Source organism: Scylla paramamosain, chromosome 15 (genome assembly GCF_035594125.1).
Source record: "Scylla paramamosain isolate STU-SP2022 chromosome 15, ASM3559412v1, whole genome shotgun sequence".
NCBI lineage: Eukaryota > Metazoa > Arthropoda > Malacostraca > Decapoda > Portunidae > Scylla > Scylla paramamosain.
In genome coordinates, this window is record NC_087165.1 from 6647173 (window position 1) to 6666181 (window position 19009).

Below are 19009 nucleotides of genomic sequence, written 5' to 3' on the forward strand. Positions count from 1 at the left end.
GTCGCGTATTGTGTAGATGGCGCTTCAGTAGATTATTGCTTCACTAGTAAACTGAAGCCCCTGAAACCACTCTCTGGCTCTCATTTGGCAGCGGAGCCAGACGTCTGGGCCATACACTCCGCCTCTATGAGACCGGTAAGTGAATCAGGAGGCCCCTGCCGTTCCCTCAGGGACCGTGTACAGGTGTTACAGAGGAAGTGAGAAAGTGTTTTAAGTGTAATAAGTTTGCTGTACTTAAGTTAATCCATTTACCCTCTGAATATGTTACCTGGCCAGCGGGGAGCCAGGTGACACGGGCTAGCCTTGAGTGCCTGGCCAGGAAACAGATGATGTGTGGGTTTTGGTTTGGCTGACTCATTTAGTATACCAGGGATAAATGCAAATAATACTATACTTGACAACTTTATTCAAGGGCCTGTAAGTACTTTACCCTAACATTTATTAACATATTGGTGCTACCTCTCCTGGTCCTATATGCAGTGGCCAGAGGAGTGTGTGCATGTGCAGCACTGCCCGAGGTGGTGGAAGTTGGCGGCTGGGTAGTAATTACTGCACACGTGTTGATTTTGCTCTCTGATGTTCTTGTGTTTTGATGATCAGCTGTTCTGAGCGTCGCCATTCAGCCATCTTGACGCTCACCTTCCTCCCTCTCCACCTCCTCGGGCCCTTCCCAGACACACACACGCCCCTCACCATCATGTAGACTTAGGGGCGGCAGCAGCAAGACGTGAGTGCAGGGTGTGGTGCTCACAAACCATTCAATGATGTTGTCACGGAGGATAATTTAGGTTTATCCATCGTGTAGTTAAGTGGGCCAAGCCAAGCTATTTATAAAAGCCACACTGCACCTCTGTTTTCTGGCCTGTGCAGAGCCCCATGTGACCAGGCACCACCGCTAGGGCCCACGAGGTGACTTGCCTGCTGGTACATTGCTGCAGTGTGGTGCCGGTACGCCCTCCTGTGTGATTAGACCGTCATTCACCTGACCTTCACATTGAATCCGGCTTCACGGGCTTTTAAATTGTTGCAGAATGAACTACTTTGTGCCACAGTATGGTAATATAGGTCACACAGTTTTGGCCACAGCGTGCAAGCACAATATAGAGTTGAATAGGAACGTCAGAAAGCTTGATTGTACACATTATTAGTGTGCAAAGTGATATGAAGGTTGTGGGTATCATTAACTCCTGGAGGAACGTACGTGTATGGGAAGCTTACATATGAGGTGCATATATTGTGATATGACCAGACGTACTGAAAGAAGAGAGTGAACAGTGTTTTGGGCAGCACAGCTGGCCCAATGAAATATGTATTTATGCCTGATTTGTGTGTTGCTTTAGTATCATAGCATTTAGTGTGCAGCTGTTGGTGGGGTGAAAAGTTGTATCAAAAGTCATGAAATGTGCCTAATATTTACCATCATGAAATAATTTGGTTACCTTTTCTGATGTACTACAGGTAGTGTTTTCAAGATAGGGTGAGAGGACAGGGTGCATGTTATATGGCTATGTGCCACACTGGTTTGAGATGCATTTAGGCATTCCTAGCACACCTTCAGGTAGGGTGACTTGTTAATCACCATCATGGCAATATGATGTTTGTTTATGTGTAGCAGTGCTTGTGATGTGGTGTGGTCAAGTTATAAACATATGGTGACTGAAAAAGCCCACTTGGCCTTGACAAGGTCATAATTATGTATAAAGTTTGTGTGCTTTGTTAACATTTAAAGTATAGGTGCTAGTCAAATTCCATCCATTGCATGGGTACTTGTCCTGTTCCATCCATCTAGTGCATAAACATTGACCCTTTCAGGTCATTCTTGAGATGAGTTGTAATTAGTATCCTTCAAAATCCTAAAACCCTTGTAGTAGTGTAGCCCTCTTCAGATTTCTTACTATTAATTTCTTAGATGTCACTGCAAAGACATACTTAAAATTTTAGAGCTTACCATCCATATCATGATCTTTATTTATTTTTGAAGAACCATTAATTAATAAGGTACTATCCTTTCTTAATGAAATCAAGGTGCACATTTCTTACATTATTGTATTCATTATCATTGACAGCCTCATTCACTCTGTACATTGCTGAAAATGTGTTCTATATTGCTACTTTGTGACTTTGATATTTCTCATATATGTCTTGCTTAAACATTTTACCCAGCTTAATTATACAGTAGCTACTCATTAATGCACTACTTATATAATGAATATGGTTAGAGAACTGCATCCATCTCTCTCTCTCTCTCTCTCTCTCTCTCTCTCTCTCTCTCTCTCTCTCTCTCTCTCTCTCTCTCTCTCTCTCTCTCTCTCTCTCTCTCTCTCTCTCTCTCTCTCAACCATTACTTTAGTATCAGTAATCAATATGAATGTTTAACATGAAATTTGCTTGTTCATTGTGGATCTAGACCTTGATTACTGGCATATCTATCTAGCTATTTAGATTTCTTTTGCTTGGATCCTCCCCTATGAGATCTGTCTATAGTGTTTACTATTTTTTTCACCAGTGAATATCTAATCCACTTATGCTCCCATCCTTTGATTTTTTTATTTTTTCCATATAATGTCTCCACATCCTCATTGCCAACCACTACCTGTTTCCTTAAAAGATCAACTGTTTTTAACAGCTTTAATCACAAGCTTAAGCCATGTATATAAAAAGGATAAAGGTTTTAGGGTTTTGCCAGTCTTCCCTTGCTACCGTAATCTCTTAATTCTCTCTTTTTTCTTCTTATTTATGGGTGCCATTTCAGTCAGTGACCTTGGTCTTCCTCCCACTCTCTCTGTCCTTCCATTTTGTATAGTCACACCCACACCATTTTGCTATGTTAATCATACATATAACCTTATCTCATTTTCTCTAGTCTCTTAGGATAATCAGATAAGCTAAGGATGACATCACTAATTCCTAATCCTTTGCAAAACATGCCACTCCTTTGTACTTATCTCATTGCCTTTATATGTCAGCATTTTGTGTAGTGTGAGATCTTCCCTTTTCATTCTGTCCCTGTCTCACCTGTAATGTGTATAGATGAAAAGTACTGGTAAAGGTGATGCTCTTGGTTTATCTTCACTTCTCAGTATATTTGATAATGCTTCATTGGATGGAGTTTAACTATTACCATGTGTTTCAGACTGACCAGAGTTAACAAGTTGAGCTTCCAAGTTGAAGTCTTCCAAACAGCCAAACAGTAAGGTGAGGAGAGAGAAAGCTTATCCAATTTCTAGATCTTACTATTTTGCATGTACACTCTTTTGGTATTTGAGCTCTTTAAATTTTTGTTGCTTTCAGAGAACATAATGTTACAGAATAATAGCTTATGTGGATAGCTAACTTCTGCAATTTTTTTGGCATTTTCTACTTTTTTTCCTGCTTTTTATAGTTTTCTCTGTACACAAATTATTGGTTCTTTGACCTCATTTATACCAACATTTGTTTGTTCTAGCATGAAATGATTTTTGTATTTTTATGTAAGAGGTTCAATGGGCAAAGGAAACAAAAAAAAAAGATGATAAAGAAATCCCACAGGTGCCAGTCCCAAAAGAGATGTCAAAAGAATCCTTGAAAATTAAAGGATAAGTGTCTTGAAACCTCCCTCTTGGAAGAATTCAAGTCATAGGAAGGAGGAAATACAGAAGCAGGCAGGGAGTTCCAGAGTTTACTAGAGAAGGGATGAATGATTGAGAATACTGGTTAACTCTTGCATTAGAGAGGTGGACCGAATAGGGATGAGAGAAAAAACAAAGTCTTGTGCAGTGAGGCCATGGGAGGAGGGAAGGTATGCATTTAGCAAGATCAGAAGATCAGTTAGCATGGAAATAGTGGTAGAAGATAGCTAGAGATGCAGCACTGTGGTGATGAGAAAGAGGCTAAAGACTGTCAGTTAGAGGAGAAGAGTTGATAAGACAAAAAACTTGATTCCACCCTGTCTAAAATAGTGATATGAGTGGAATCCCCCCCATACATGTGAAACATACTCCATACATAGGTGGATAAGGCCCCTGTACAGAGTTAGTAGCTGGTGGGGGGGTGAGAGAAATTGGTGGAGATGACTCAGAATGCCTATCTTCATGAAGCTGTTTTAGCTAGAGATGAAATATAAAGTTTCCATAAGGCCCCTGTACAGAGTTAGCAGCTGGTGGGGGGTGAGAAAAATTGGTGGAGATGACTCAGAATGCCTATCTTCATGAAGCTGTTTTAGCTAGAGATTAAATATAAAGTTTCCAGTTTAGATTATAAGTAAAGGACAGACTGAGGATGTTCATTGTAGAAGAGGGAAACAGTTGAGTGTCATTGAAAAAGAAGAGATAGTTGTCTGGAAGGTTGTGTCGAGTTGATAGATGGAAGAATTGAGTCTGAGGCATTGAACAATACTAAATTTGTTCTGGCCCAATCAGAAATTCTAAAGAGATCAGAGGTCAGGTGTTCTGTGGCTTCCCTGTGTGAACTGTTTACTTCCTGAAGGGTTGGAAGTCTATGAAAAGGTGTGGAAAAGTGCAGGGTGGTATCAGCGTAGGAATTGATAGGACAAGAAGTTTGGTTTAGAGGATCGTTGATGAATAATAGAAAGAGAGTGGGTGACAGGACAGAACCCTGAGGAACACCACTGTTAATAGATTTAGGAGAAGAACATTGGCCATTTACCACAATAGCAATAGAATGGTCAGAAAGGAAACTTAAGATGAAGTTACAGAGAGAAGGATAGGAGCTGTAGGAGGGTAATTTGGAAATCAAAGCTTTTTGCCAGACTCTCAGAACCTTTTGATATGCCTAAGGTAACAGCAAAAGTTTCATCAAAATCTCTAAAAGAGGATGGCCAAGACTCAGTAAGCAAAGCCAGAAGATCAAAAGTAGAGCGTCCTTGATGGAACCCATGCAGGAGATCAGATAGAAAGTTGTGAAGTGAAAGATGTTTACAAATCATCCTGTTGGGGATAGATTCAAAACTTTAGATAGGCAGGAAATTAAAGCAATAGGACAGTAGTTTTAGGAATTAGAACGGTCACCCTTTTTAGGAACAGGCTGAATGTAGGCAAACTTCCGGCAAGAAGGAAAGGTAGATGTTGATAGACAGAGTTGAAAGAGTTTGACTAGGCAAGGTGCAAGCACAGAGGCACAATTTTGGAGAACAATAGGAGGGACCCCATCAGGTCCATAAGCTTTCCAAGGGTTTAGGCCTGCGAGGGCATGGAAAACATCACTGCGAGGATTTTAATGGGTAGCATGAAGTAGTCAGAGGGTGGAGAAACAAGCCCTGAATCATCCAAGGTAGAGTTTTTTGCAAAGGTTTCAGTGAACAGTTCTGGTTTAGAAACAGATGAGATGGTAGTGGTGCCATCAGGTTGAAATATAAGAGGGAAAGATAAAGAAACAAAGTTATTGGAGATGTTTTTAGCTAGGTGCCAGAAGTAACGAGAGGAGTTAGATCTTGAAAGATTTTGACACTTTCTATTAACAAAGGAGTTTTTGGCTAGTTGGAAAAATGACTTGACATGGTTCCGGGCAGAAATATAAAGTACATGAGATTCAGGTGATGGAAGGCTCAAGCATCCTTTGTGGGCCACCTCTCTGTCATGTATAGCACGAAAACAGGCTGTGTTATACCAAGGTTTGGAAGGTTTAGTTCAAGAGGAAAAGTGCGGAATGTACTCCTCCATGTATGACACTGTCACTTCTGTTATGTGCTTGGCACACAGAGATGGCTCTCTGACACAGAAGCAGCAGTCATTCCAAGGAAAATCAGTATAATACCTCCTCTGGTCCCCCCAATTAACAGAGGCAAAATAGTAGATGCACCTCTGCTTTGGGGGATCCTGAGGAGGGATTGTAGCGATAGGACAATATACAGATATGAGATTGTGATCAGAGGGGCCCAACAAAGAAGATAGGTTGGTGGGGGATCGAAGGGGCCCAACGGAGAAGATAGGGTGACAGCAAAAGCAAAAGGATGAAAGGTTAGGAAAAGGTCAAGAATGTTGGGCTTATCTCCAAGACTCAGGAATACAAGTAGGGTGTTGCACAAATTGCTCTAGGTCGTGGAGGATAGCAAAGTTAAAGGCTAGTTCACCAGGATGGTCAGTGAAGGGAGAGGGAAGTTTATGCTGGTGGTGAACATTGAAGTCTCCAATAATGGAGATCTCTGCAAAAGGGAAGAGAGTCAGAATGTGCTCCATTTTGGAAGTTAAATAGTCAAAGAATTCTTATAGTCAGAGTTAGGTGAGAGGTATACAGCACAAATAAATTTAGTTTGAGAGTGACTGTACTTGTTGCCAGATGGTGGAAAATTCGGAAGATACAAGAACATGGGCACGAAAGCAGGTTTAGTCATTGCACACACAAATGCGACATCCAACCTTGGATTGAAAAAGAATATAGAGAAAGTAGGGGAGAACAGAAAAGGGGTTACTATCAATAACCTAAGGTTTAGTAGAGGAGAGGGGGTGTTCCTCATATTGAAAATTAGATCTAAGACTGCAAATGTTGCAGGAGTTAATGAAGAAAAAGTTGAGGGGTGTGTCAAGACACTTAGGGTTGATACCAAAAGAGCAGTCCTACTTGGGGACATTTGCAGTCTCCTCCACAGATGGGGACTCTGAGGCTGGTGTAGGAGTCACCATATTAATTTTGAAAATGCATCTATTTAGAGTTAGTTCATTGAAGACCCACAGCCAAGACTGACGTTGCCATCCAGCACATTCATTTCAATACCATTGGTGTATAAAATGAAATCTCAACTGCTGTTTTTCATACAAGCTTAATATTTTATGTAATCTTGTAAGTGTTCCGTCTGTGATTGAGCAAGTAATTTATTACATCACTAGGGACTGTTTTCATCTTTTAATTAAGTGTGTGTTTAGGAGGATAATAAGTAGTGAAGCTTGCCTACATAAGCTCAGAGTGGCTTCATAGTTTCCAATCTGGAGCTTACAAGTAGTTCTTCATTACCTTGAGGAATTGGGAATGGTGTTATCAAGGCCATACTGTTTTTACACCAACATAACCAAGTCTTCCCACTTGCTGTTTGATAACAAGTACTATCATTGATCATAGAAATGTGCTTTTTTTTAGTTGTAGTGCAAATAATATTTCTGGTGATATTGAAGATAGAAAAGTAGCCTACCATATCACATCATTTTGTTAATTTATGATCAGCTGTATTTGGGCATGCCAAGAGAGGTGTGTCTGTGTGTCCATGTCTTCTGTGATATCATACTAAAGCTGCTTAACAATGTTCATCTTTGCCACCTGTGCACATTTAATTTTTTCCACCTACCATATTTACCTTTCTCACTCAAATAATTCTTTACTCAGTAAACTTTCTCACTGTTTGGCAAGATTATGGCAGCAATTATATGGTTCATGTGTGTTATTACTGCTAAATTTCAAAATGTGCAAATAAATGCACCACTCAATCTCACAAGTCCACGATGATGACTAATGCTCCTTTGATGCCAGTAGACTTGGCTGATTCATGTGTGTTTTAGTACTTTTGTTTCCTGAAGCTTGTCAACATTTATTTTCATTTCCATGAAAACTTTTTGTAATAATGTAGTTAGTACTTACACTGACTTAGTGTAGCAAACCCCACTGTAGCTGTAACATCACAATATTTCAGGTTTGTATATACCTCATTTATTTCATTGAATTTTTACTGAGGATTTGATGTAAAAGTCTATCAATAATTTTCAAACAGTGGTAGAGGCAGGATGAAGTGTTGGGTGTTAGGTGTAATTAAGTACATTGTGTATAGTTGTGGTCAGTTGTTGAGTATCCTTCACCCCCTTCCAGTTTATGTTCTCCTGTAATCATAAGTCCTCTGAGACATTGAGTGTCTTCTTACAAAACCTGGCTACCAATATTTTCTTAGCACATCAGAGGGCTTAAAGTTGAGGGAAAACTCTAAATACAGAGAATGGGAGTGTAACACTTTACTTGGCTTGTGGCCATGTCAGTATATTATTGGGTAAAAAGAAAGAAAATGTAAATAAGAGGCATAACCAGTATCACTTCTCACAATTTTTTTATATTATTATATTTTCCTATATTTCTCACTTACAATCTCTCAGATTTTCTATTGGTCCATATTCTTTTACCTTTTTTGGGATTTTGTACAGTGAAATATATGGCATTCTTTGCTCCTTTTCTCTGTGACATGTTTGTAATTATGATGATTGTAATTTGTGGAAGACATTTATGTGACAGTCTTTCTACTCATCCCAGTGCACCATATACTCAGCTGTGCATTGCTCATTCTGTAAACATAATGAATGATTTAGCAGCTGTATGGCAAGTGGAAAGTAACACAGACATGATCAGTCCTGCTTGTGCATCATTGCATAGTTGGGTGTAATAGAGAGTGGATTAGTACATGGCACTTTTTCACAAGAATAGGTAAAGAAAAACTGCTTGAGGAAGTGTTTTGGGATTAAAGAAGAGTATTGATGAGAGGAGTAAATTTTACTTTGTGTTGAGGTTAAGATGAGAAAAGAATGCGTGAGAACAGATGGAAGGCAGGCAGGCAGGCATGATGTGGTAAGAGAAATTTGTGAATGATTAAAATTTCTTGTGACCATATCTTTGAGCATTCTTTATGATGATAATTGATGATGATGAAAGATGGTGAAAATTAGAGGCTTTTTTTAACCAATAAATTCATATGACATTACATGCATTCATTGTGTGATTTTTCGTATTGAGGACTTAAGCAGTAATGGTAGCAGGATTGCCTGCACCATTCAGAACTAGTCTCTTGAAATATTCAGTTAATGTGATAATGGGAAACATATCCTGTGAATGCTACATTTATATTATTGGTGAGCAAGTACCTCTTCCTATAAGGAAAATCATATAGATCCTCTTGTCAGTATCCATCGTGACAGTTCACTAAGAACTTATTATTATTATTATTTATTTATTTATTTATTTATTTATTTATTTATTTATTTATTTATTTATTTATTTATTTAATTAATTAATTAATTATTATTATTATTTTTTTTTTGTGAATGCCTTCTCTCATCAACTCCTTCAGTCTAGCACTAACTCAGGGATGACACTAAATTTGTTGCTTGACATGGAAGCAGTTTTGGACAGCCTCCTAGTTTGCATTATTCATACCAAGTTCTCATATACAGCAGTGTCATATAAAATGTGTTAGAAGAAACAATACTAACATACTAACATCATATGACTTTTTCTCAACCTTTTGGTATTCATTGGAGCTCCACCCTCCAGGCTGTATCTGGACTCCACTCCATGAGCTATGGGCTGAACACCACATTGCCAGCTGCACACTTTTTCTCCAACATAAATTTTTTGACAGGGTTAAGAATGTGAATGTGTGTTTGTGTGAATATGTGATGCTTTATCTGGGCCACCCTGTGTTTGGCATTGCTGGCCTGGTACATAGATAGAGATGGAAAAATTTTTTGCAGAGGACTGGAATCAGAATTTTGAATATTTTGGCTTTAGGTACAAGTTCTCAATCATTCCACATAGAAGATTGTTTGCTTGTTTCCAAAAATTAACCTCCAGGCATACAAAGATCGCTTTGAATATGACCTAAGAATTATTGTATAGATACTATAATGTATTTATTTGATGTACACTTAGTTATATGTACTTTTTATACTTTTTGATTTCTGCAGTATGATGAAATTCTCTGTGGATGGAAGCCTTAAAAAATAGTTACCAGTGAAATGAAATGGTTTGATAGAAAATAGTATCTACGTATCTACGTAGAATAATTGTAAATACGTTGAGGGAGAAGTTAAAGCAATCGGCTTAAATGGCATCCTGTTTTCTCTGGTACACTTGTATATTATCACTTATCCAGCACATCTGCATTACAGTGACTGCACATGCATATGAATGTTGATAAAATCTCTTCATCGCAGGAAATGTGAAAGTGCATGTGTACCAGGGGGTAATTGCATATTGCCTTTACGGAAGAAGCTCAGTAAGTTACTGTAATATGAATGATAGGAAGTGTTGGATACATTTCCATCACCAAAAAAAAGTAACTGAGGAAGAGAAAAATCATTCTAACGGAGATATAAAAGCTTTGGGTTGGAGAGCCACAAAACATTAACATATTTGTCCCAATTGAAAACTGAGCTTTATTCATGAAATGCAGATGGTTGTGTTGGTGAAAACTAGTGAATGCTGTGAAGGAAAAGGTCAGCAGCGATTGTATTAGTGTCTCAATATTAGATAGTTTTGCTGCAGCATTGAGTTGTTATTGACAATACTTACATAGATATACATTTTGTTTTTCAAAATGGCATTAAAAAAATACATTTAAGAAGAAAGTCTGTTCTATCTATGTACCAATTTGGCAGTCCCACACAGGGTAGCCTAGACAAAGTACCACACACTTGTACACATGTCATTCATGCTCTTAGCGCTATTGGAAAGGGATCGTCTCATGAAAAAGAAAGTACATGGGATTTTCTAAGATTTTTGCCACTAAATTGGCCAGATTTTTTTTTTTCTTCTTCTTCTTCTTCTTTTTTTTTTTTTTTTTTTTTTTTTTTTTTTTTTTTTTTTTTTTACAAGGGCATTGATTTTGAGTTATTGAAAATGGGAATTAAGACTTAGCAGTCCCCCATAAGTCCATCCATTTGGTTATTGATAAATTTATCTCTCTTGGAGTTATCATTTTGCTGCAAGTAGCATCCTGGTATACTCCCACACCTAGTAGCTAGCCAGCCCTCATTTGACACCTTCAGCTTTGTCTCAATACACATCCACAATAAAGGCTGTAATTGCTAACTCTTTTTTGGGATATGTTGCATGGGCTTTTTTTTTTTTGTATACTCTTGTATTTTTGTTTGTTTGGCATATATCATACTACATGAAATTACTCAAATTTATTTGTAATCCTTTCATATATATCACAAGGTTTACATTTCACAACCCATTCCAATTATTCAGATTTTTTTTTTTTGTTGCATTGTTCTGTAATAACATACATTTCTTATGATCTTGGCCTACTTTGGATTATGTTTCAGTGTTGATGAAAATGTTTGGAGCTTCAGCAAGGGCATACAAACAAAAGGTTGTTCCAGGTTTGTTTTGCTGTACAGTTTCTTCAGATTCTGGAATGAACTTGTATTTCTGAGCCCATGTTTTTACCACCACTGGATCTTCATGTCCTAGAAATGTCTTGACTTTCACAAGGTTCCATGGCATTCTCTGGTTTTGGTTATCTCTTAAGTATGCTATCAGTCAGCTTGTGCATAACTTACGGAATTAGATGAGATAGTCATGGCTGACCAGAATGAACTTTGTAGTGATCACTGTGGGTTGAGTGTTAATTAAATGGGTGTGTATATTGAGTGTCAGGGGTTGCCTTTGGGTATTTTCTCTCTGTTACACAGAGATGAATTTTCTTTGTGTTTCAATATCCCCTACTAACTATAATGGACACAAATTTCCTCGACCTGATATATGTGAATTTTATGCCTTCCCCCTCCATACTTTGTTTTTTTTATGTTGTTCTTTTACAACTTACAGTTTATGTTTCTGTGTCACTCAGTTTTGCAACAGCACCAGCAACTCACTTAAACCTTCCTGTTCTTCAAAATTTCCTCATGTCGTTATGTCCAGATGACTTTCTTCGTAGTTCTTGAACCTTGATCACATTCAGCTTTATCTCTTTTATGTCTTGAGCTTTAAATTATTTGCCTAATATCAACCCTACTGAAGTAGCATCACTGCCATATGGTAACTTTTTCACTTTGTGCTTGAAACTCTTATAATTCAATCTGTGTACTTTGAGATGATACTTTTTTGTTATTTTCATCACCATTAACAGAGAGATGATCTGTTCAGTTAACCTACTGCTCCCTTTATATGGTGTGCTCTGTGCCATACAACATTTCCCATAAGTGGTTGGTTTATTCCACCTCTGTTTTGCTGTACAGAGTGTTTGGAAAAAAAATGGACCTCATTTGAAACTGCTTTATCTCTGCAGCCACAAACTGACTTTGAATAAAACTCATACCATTTGAAAAGGTGAGGGAAAATTTCAAATAACCACCTCTTCAAATGGGGTGAGTTTTATCCATGGTTGGTTTGGGGTTGCAGAGATAGATAACAATTTCAGTTTGGAACCACCTTTTTGAAACACCCTGTACTTCAATTCACCTTGGTATTTGTCATATGTCAGCTTTGTTTACTGAGTTCATGTCTGTAATGTAGTATCTCACACATGTCAAGACATTTGTATGAGATGTTTTAATTTCATACAACTTTAAAATAATATCACATTTGGCTACTTTGATCTGTCAGTATATTTTCATCAAATATCTTTTTGCATAATTTGGAATCATATTTTCTTCATAATTTTAATCCAAGGGGCACACTTATTCATACTACTGACATTGTTTATACTGCACCCTTTTGTGTTTGTATATTAAATGTATGTAATTGGTGAGTGAAGTGTTCCTTTTGACGAAGCCAATACAGTAGGGCTGAAGGAAGTAGGCATTAGAACTGCATAGACCAGTCTTCAGGTTGGATTACATTCAAAACAAGCTCTTGAACAAGGAAAAAGGGAATATTTAGATAGGGAAAGATGGAGGCTCTTATGCCATAGCTACCCTCTTGTGGGATACTGCTGAAGAAGTGTCTCAGACAGAGAGAGAGAGAGAGAGAGAGAGAGAGAGATTGGATGTGTTAGTTAAGAAGTGAGTGAATCTAAAGAGGCACATTTTACATTAATCATTCCAACTTGTTTAGAAATAATGAAATGAAGGAATTGAGGATGATCAATATAGAAAATAATATAATTATATGATATGAAAGAGTAGTAGCTTTCACCTTGGAGGAGGCTCTTGTGATTGAAGAATGCTGGAGATTGAAACATTAAGAATCTCGGTTAAGGATTAAGATTATATGAGTTATTCATGAGGCTGTGTGTGTGTGTGTGTGTGTGTGTGTGTGTGTGTGTGTGTGTGTGTCATTCACCTACAGTTGTCTGCTGGTCACCCAACCAGTCGTTCCCCTATGGAAAGAGCTTAGAGCTCATACTGACCAATCTTTGGTTAGGACTGAGACCACTCACACATCACACACCATGACAATGAGGTCAAAACCCCTTGTGTTACATTCCATACCTACTTGCTGCTAGGTGAACAGGGGCTACACATTAAGAGGCTCACTCATTTGCCTTGCCACACCAAGGACTTGAACTCAGACCTTCTTGGTTGTGAGCCAAGCGTGCTGACCGCTACACTACGTGGTGTGTGTGTGTTAGCAGCTGTTGTATTTTAGGTTTTGTTGTTTGGGTTGTTAAGTTGGTGCTGGTTGAGAGATCTATGGGATGCATAAAGTGAGCATCATAAGCAGAAAACAAGTCAGCAAAATGTAATGAAGGAAACATTAGCAGTATACCACATTTTTCTCATTCATATTTCCACAATTTATGAACACTATTATCTCAATTTATGAAAAAGTGAAAGACTGAACACAACTCTAATGAGAAAAAAAAAGTGAGCACTTTTAAGATCATACATCCCCAATTCCTGATAAAATACCTAATCTTCCTTTCTTAAAAAGTGTGGAGGGATAGGACTCAAATTCAAGGCAGAGAACACTGATTGAAACCAAAGTACAGTGTATATAAGTGGAATATACCGTACAGTTATTATCACCGCATGCAGGCTAACCTTCAACACATACCCATATAACCAGTCATAAGGGCAAGTTACAAGACTGTGACCTTGATAAAAAAAAAAAAGACATTACCAACCATATATTTTTCTTAGAGTAAATTAAAGATGCAATTTAAGATTTCCAGGTTACCTTGAATTATTTTCTCAAATGTCTTGATTAAGTATAGGAACCACATGTTATAACTGTAGGAATGCATTAATTACATGTATTATTAGTATGAAAGTTAGTATACTGGAGCCTGAAGGTTAATGTGGAGAAAATTGAATTAATATATGCATATGGAAGAACAATTAGTCACCCTCATAAAAATAGTATGTGAATGCCATCCATTTTCCCTATTTGGTTTACCTTCAGTTAAAACCAGCTCACCAAATACATATGTAAATGCCATCCATTTTCTCTATTTGGATTACCTTCAGTTAAAACCAGCTCACCAAATGCCAGTATTTTTTGTTGTTTTTGCCTTGCCCTTTCTGGCATTTACATGGCGCCTGAGAGAAAGCTGTCTTGTAATGCCAAACTTGTACAGACTCTGGTAAGGCACTGTAGTTGTGAGGAGGGACTGAGTGATTGATGTAAGGCAATGCAATACCAGGATCATGTCACCATTGTGAAGAGGGAAATGAAACATAGGTGGAGTCTTCTTTCATTTTTCTTCTTCTTCACCTTTTCTTCTTCTACATTTCAAATATTTGTAACTGTTTTTTGTGGGTTTATGGTGTTTTATTTAATTATGTATCCTTCATCATCATCTTAACCTTCATCTTCTTTGACAGCTTCTTTTTCTTTTACAGCTTTATTAGCTCATCTTTATACAGAGTCATTGTTTACTACTCAGAACTCATACTTCCTCCATACACCTGCATGAGTGAGTGAATGAAAGACTAGGGTCATACTCATATATTTGTTCCCCATTAAATTGTCAAGTAGATATTCTGATATAGAAAGTAATCACCTGCCTATTACCATAACTACATTATATTATGTTTATGTACACATTTAATATAGTCTTGGTAGGTAGATGGATGTAAGTTAATGGCCAGTGTATTTTCTGCCAGTTTGCTGTCTTTCTCTTGCATCTTTGGCCCAGTGTTTGTCTTATCTGCTTTCCCTAACTAGGACTAGTCAAAAATAATTGGTGCATTTTGTACGTGCTTGCCATCTTTCTGTTGTATTCTTGTCCTGGAGCTGGTCTTATCTGTTCTTCCTAACAAAATACCTCAAATACCTGCTACTTATCCCAAGAAAGAGAAATATCCATCTGTAAATCAGTCACATAAATGAGGAAAGAGAGAAGGCAGAGTTCATCCATATAGCTGAAGCAAGGAGAGTAAAGTGAAGGTGCCTTAACTATTCTGAAGGCTCTGTCTGTTAGTGATTTTTGGTGAGACACTCTGTCGAGACCCAATAAAGAGCCCATTGTTGTGTGGCAGTTCATGTGTGGTGAGTGAGTACCTATTGATTTCCTCTAACTCACTGTTTCTTTTCTTTTCTTTTCCCTTGTGTTACTTCTCATTTTTTGGTGAAAACCATTCTGTACTGGTAGCAGTTTTTCATTGATTATTTTGTTCAGTGTATGCTATTTCTTTTCCTTTCATTATATATATATATATATATATATATATATATATATATATATATATATATATATATATATATATATATATATATATATATATATATATATATATATATATATATATATATATATTTTTTTTTTTTTTTTTTTTTTTTCTCAGTGAAAGGCATTCAATAATTACTTCAACTTTTTGTATATGTTATTGGTATGAAGTTGTGTACCAAAGTTGCACCTCCATGTAGTTACTCTTGGGTCTAAGGATTGTGTGGTAACTATGTACACAGAGATAGATGAATGGATATTTTATAAATCACAGCAACATATAGACTTGCTGAGACTATTGATTTTGACCCCAACATAATGCTATATCTTAGTTTTACTTGGCAAGTACATGAGGGTAACCAATACTATCTTACACTCTTACCTTAGAAACAAAAGAGTTATTTCTGTAGATATAAACTCTTTCATTACCAGACAGTTTTTACCATAAACATCTAGAACTTTTTGTACAATTGTTGTTCACAGTCTCTAGTAGTTCAGGTGCCTAGAAAAGACAGAATGTACTTCCTATTTTCTGTTTTCCATGCATCTTTTTTTCACTGTGCTCTGAATGTTAGCAAAGAAAGACTATAGCATTGAAAAAGTTGTTAGAAATAAAACACTACATTTGAACTATGGCAGTAACTTCAATTTAAGAATGCAGTTTCAGAATCAGAATCAGTTACAATTTGAATTCTGCCCCTAATTACTAGACTTCAGGAGTTATAAATAATAGGTGCAGGTTTTATAACCCATGAAGACTTTGAATCTGAAATGTATGCAAGTCACTTCCCTCAGTTTTCACCCTTCATGTCCCCCACCATCATCATCCTCACCCTTCGTGCACACTTGGCAGCAGCAGCAGGAGGCTTCAGAAGTCACCAATCTTTCAGCCGACACAAACACATCATAAACTTAGTAGGTCAGATTGCTTTTCTTCGGAGGTCACTTCCCTTGGGGTAACTTTTATATCTTGCCTCAGCCAGGAGCAGGGAGGGTAAATAATGGGCCACTTGCCTCTTATCTCTATAAATGGAGCTAAGCCAAGGGAAGAGAGACGGTATTACAGTAACGCATTGCAGTGGAATGTAAAAATAACTCCAGATTCTCTCCCAGTCTGTTAAATACTTAGGAAATAAAAGGAAACTTGCAGAAATTTTTTTCTATTTCTTTTCTTATGGTGTAGAAATGTCTTTAAATATTGTAATATAAAAATTAATTGAGATTTTCTGCTGGTGTGTTAATTGAATACTTAGGAAATAAAAAGGAAGTGGATAGTAATTCTCTTGATTGTCTTTCTTATTGTTAAATGGTGAGAAAATGGAAGTAAAAGTCCAATAATTTTTTACTGTATATAAAGATTACTTTATATTCTTTTCAGTCTGTCAAGTATGAAGGAAATAGAGAGAGACAGGCAGGCACCAATTTTCTTCTCTTTTTTCTCACAACAACAAAAAAAAATTAATCTAGTTATCTCCCAATCTATTTAATGTTCAGCCAGTGGGGAGTCCATGTCATAATTTTCTGGTCCCTTTTTCTTATCACATAAAATGACTAAATTATATTCCAGTCTTAAAGTAGTGGAAGCACACGCTAATTTTCTTGTCCCTTGATTTATTACTCACAAATAACTTAAGATTCTTCCAGTTTAACTGTTTAACTGGTAACAATCATGTGACACTTCTTAACTGAGCAACCCTGCATGATTATATTGAGGAAAGTGTAACTAGATGTACTGAGAAAAGGCTTGACTGCTCCATCACTCTTATTGCTTGCTAGTCTGTTGTGTCTTTCAAAATTACTCTTAACTTGCACCCAAGCATCTTAGTAAGCTTAAGGAGAAATCATACTAGTCAAAGGGTAACAAAAAAAAAAATATATATATATATATATATATATACAGTAATCTTTTTGTCCCTTAAAATTATTCCAGTATAGCAGTATTAAAGTTTAAAAATAGAGGGAGGTAAAATAGAATAAATTACTTAGAATTTCCTTCCAGTCTATTAAATGTTTTAAGAAATAGAGGGAGGCATGTAATAGTTTTCATGGCTGAGTGGCTTTGGTTCATGACTTCTTGTATTTATAGGGTGGTTAGAAAAATAATAAATCATGGAGACCTGAGGAACTAACTGTTTGAGGGAAGATTAATAATGTCCTTACTTTGCGCTACATTACCATCCCTCCCTTTTGTTACTTTACTTATCTTTAGTACCTTTTTTTTTATATCCTCTTCTTTTGTCCATATACACTCCCCTTATTGTTGTATTGTTCATTATTTTCTTAACATGTATTTCTTGTTGTAAGTCTTCCTCTCAAAGTTTTTTCCTTCTTTCTTATTTCATCTTTTAATTTTCTTTTCATGTCAGTTTTTATTTTCTTATAATATTTTTTTTTATCACCGTTCTTCTCTGAACGTTTGCCCATTTTTATTTGTTATCTTTTCTTCCTTCTCTTTTGTTACGCTCATGTTAAAAAAAAGAAAAAAAAAAAAAAAAAAAAAAAAATATATATATATATATATATATATATATATATATATATATATATATATATATATATATATATATATATATATATATATATATATATATATATATATATATATATATATATATATATATATATATATATATAATCCACTTTTACTAACGCCCCTTTCTTTTTTCCTTTTTCCTTCTTTCTTTCTTCTTTCTTTTTCTTTTTCTTTCTCTTTCTCTTTCTTTTTTTCTTTCTTCCCTTCCTTCCTTCCTTCCTTCCTTCCTTCCTTCCTTCCTTCCTTCCTTCCTTCCTTCCTTTCATGTCCATGTTCATCCCATCAACTTTTTTTTTTTTTTTTTTCAGGTACTATTACACTTCCTTCCTTTTTTGTTACCTACTTGCTTACCTTCCTTTTACGTTCGTTTTTCATCCACTCAGTACTTTTATTTCTTTTTATTATTTTTTTATGTCACCACTTTTCCTTCTCAATAGCGTCCATTTATTTATTTATGCTTATCATTCATTCTCGCATCATGTCTTTAGTATTCTTATCACCAACCAGGTGGTGCCCTTACTTAGTATGCGCTGCTTGTATCTTCCTTTCTTCTCTATTCTGTTGCTTTTTACTTGGCTTCACTTTCTTTTACCGTCCTCTCTTCTACGTATATTGTGTTGTCTTTATTTAGTGCTTGTCTTCGCCTCTGCAATCCGTTTAATGTTCATTCTCCATCCCTACACCATCTTCTTTTTATTTCTGCCTATTTCTTCTCAACTGTATTATCCTCATCTGCCTTCACTTGTGCTTCTCTTTTGTACCCATTCTCCATCCCTACACTATCCCCTTTTGTTCGTATCCCCTTTCTTAAGAGCACCTTTCCTTTCTTCCTCAAAGGTTAGGTAAGGTTCTCCCGTAGGCTACACTGTTACTTTGAGAACACATTACCACTGCTACTTGGAACGCATTATATATTCCTCCTCCTCTTCCTCTCAAACTGGAGGTTATAGTGCCACCCTGGGGGGGTATTTAGGGAACGTTTTTTTATGTATATTTATTTATTTATTTATTTATTTATTTATTTATTTATTTATTGTTATTAAAAGTGGCACAGAAAATAGACTGATTGCTTCTCAAGAAAAAAGTTTTAAGGTAATATTTGTCACTTAAGATTATGGGATTATGTCATCGCGCTTTTTTTTATTTATTTATTTATTTTTACCAAGTTATTCTCG

At 36.5% G+C, this 19009-nt stretch overlaps 1 protein-coding gene across 8 annotated transcripts in view; it reads left to right on the forward strand.

Annotated features, from left to right (window-relative positions):
• The window catches only part of LOC135107333 (serine-rich adhesin for platelets-like), a 108977-nt gene continuing 89968 nt past the window's right edge, over window positions 1-19009 (forward strand). For 2 of the 8 annotated variants that reach the window (XM_064017049.1, XM_064017045.1), the window contains exons 1-2: window positions 1-135; window positions 3134-3195. The gene's annotated coding sequence lies outside the window, so the exon portion shown is untranslated. Of the gene's footprint in view, window positions 136-555; window positions 728-929; window positions 949-3133; window positions 3196-19009 lie in introns of those variants that run through there. The other 6 variants (XM_064017050.1, XM_064017051.1, XM_064017047.1 and 3 more) reach the window with 6 other exon arrangements.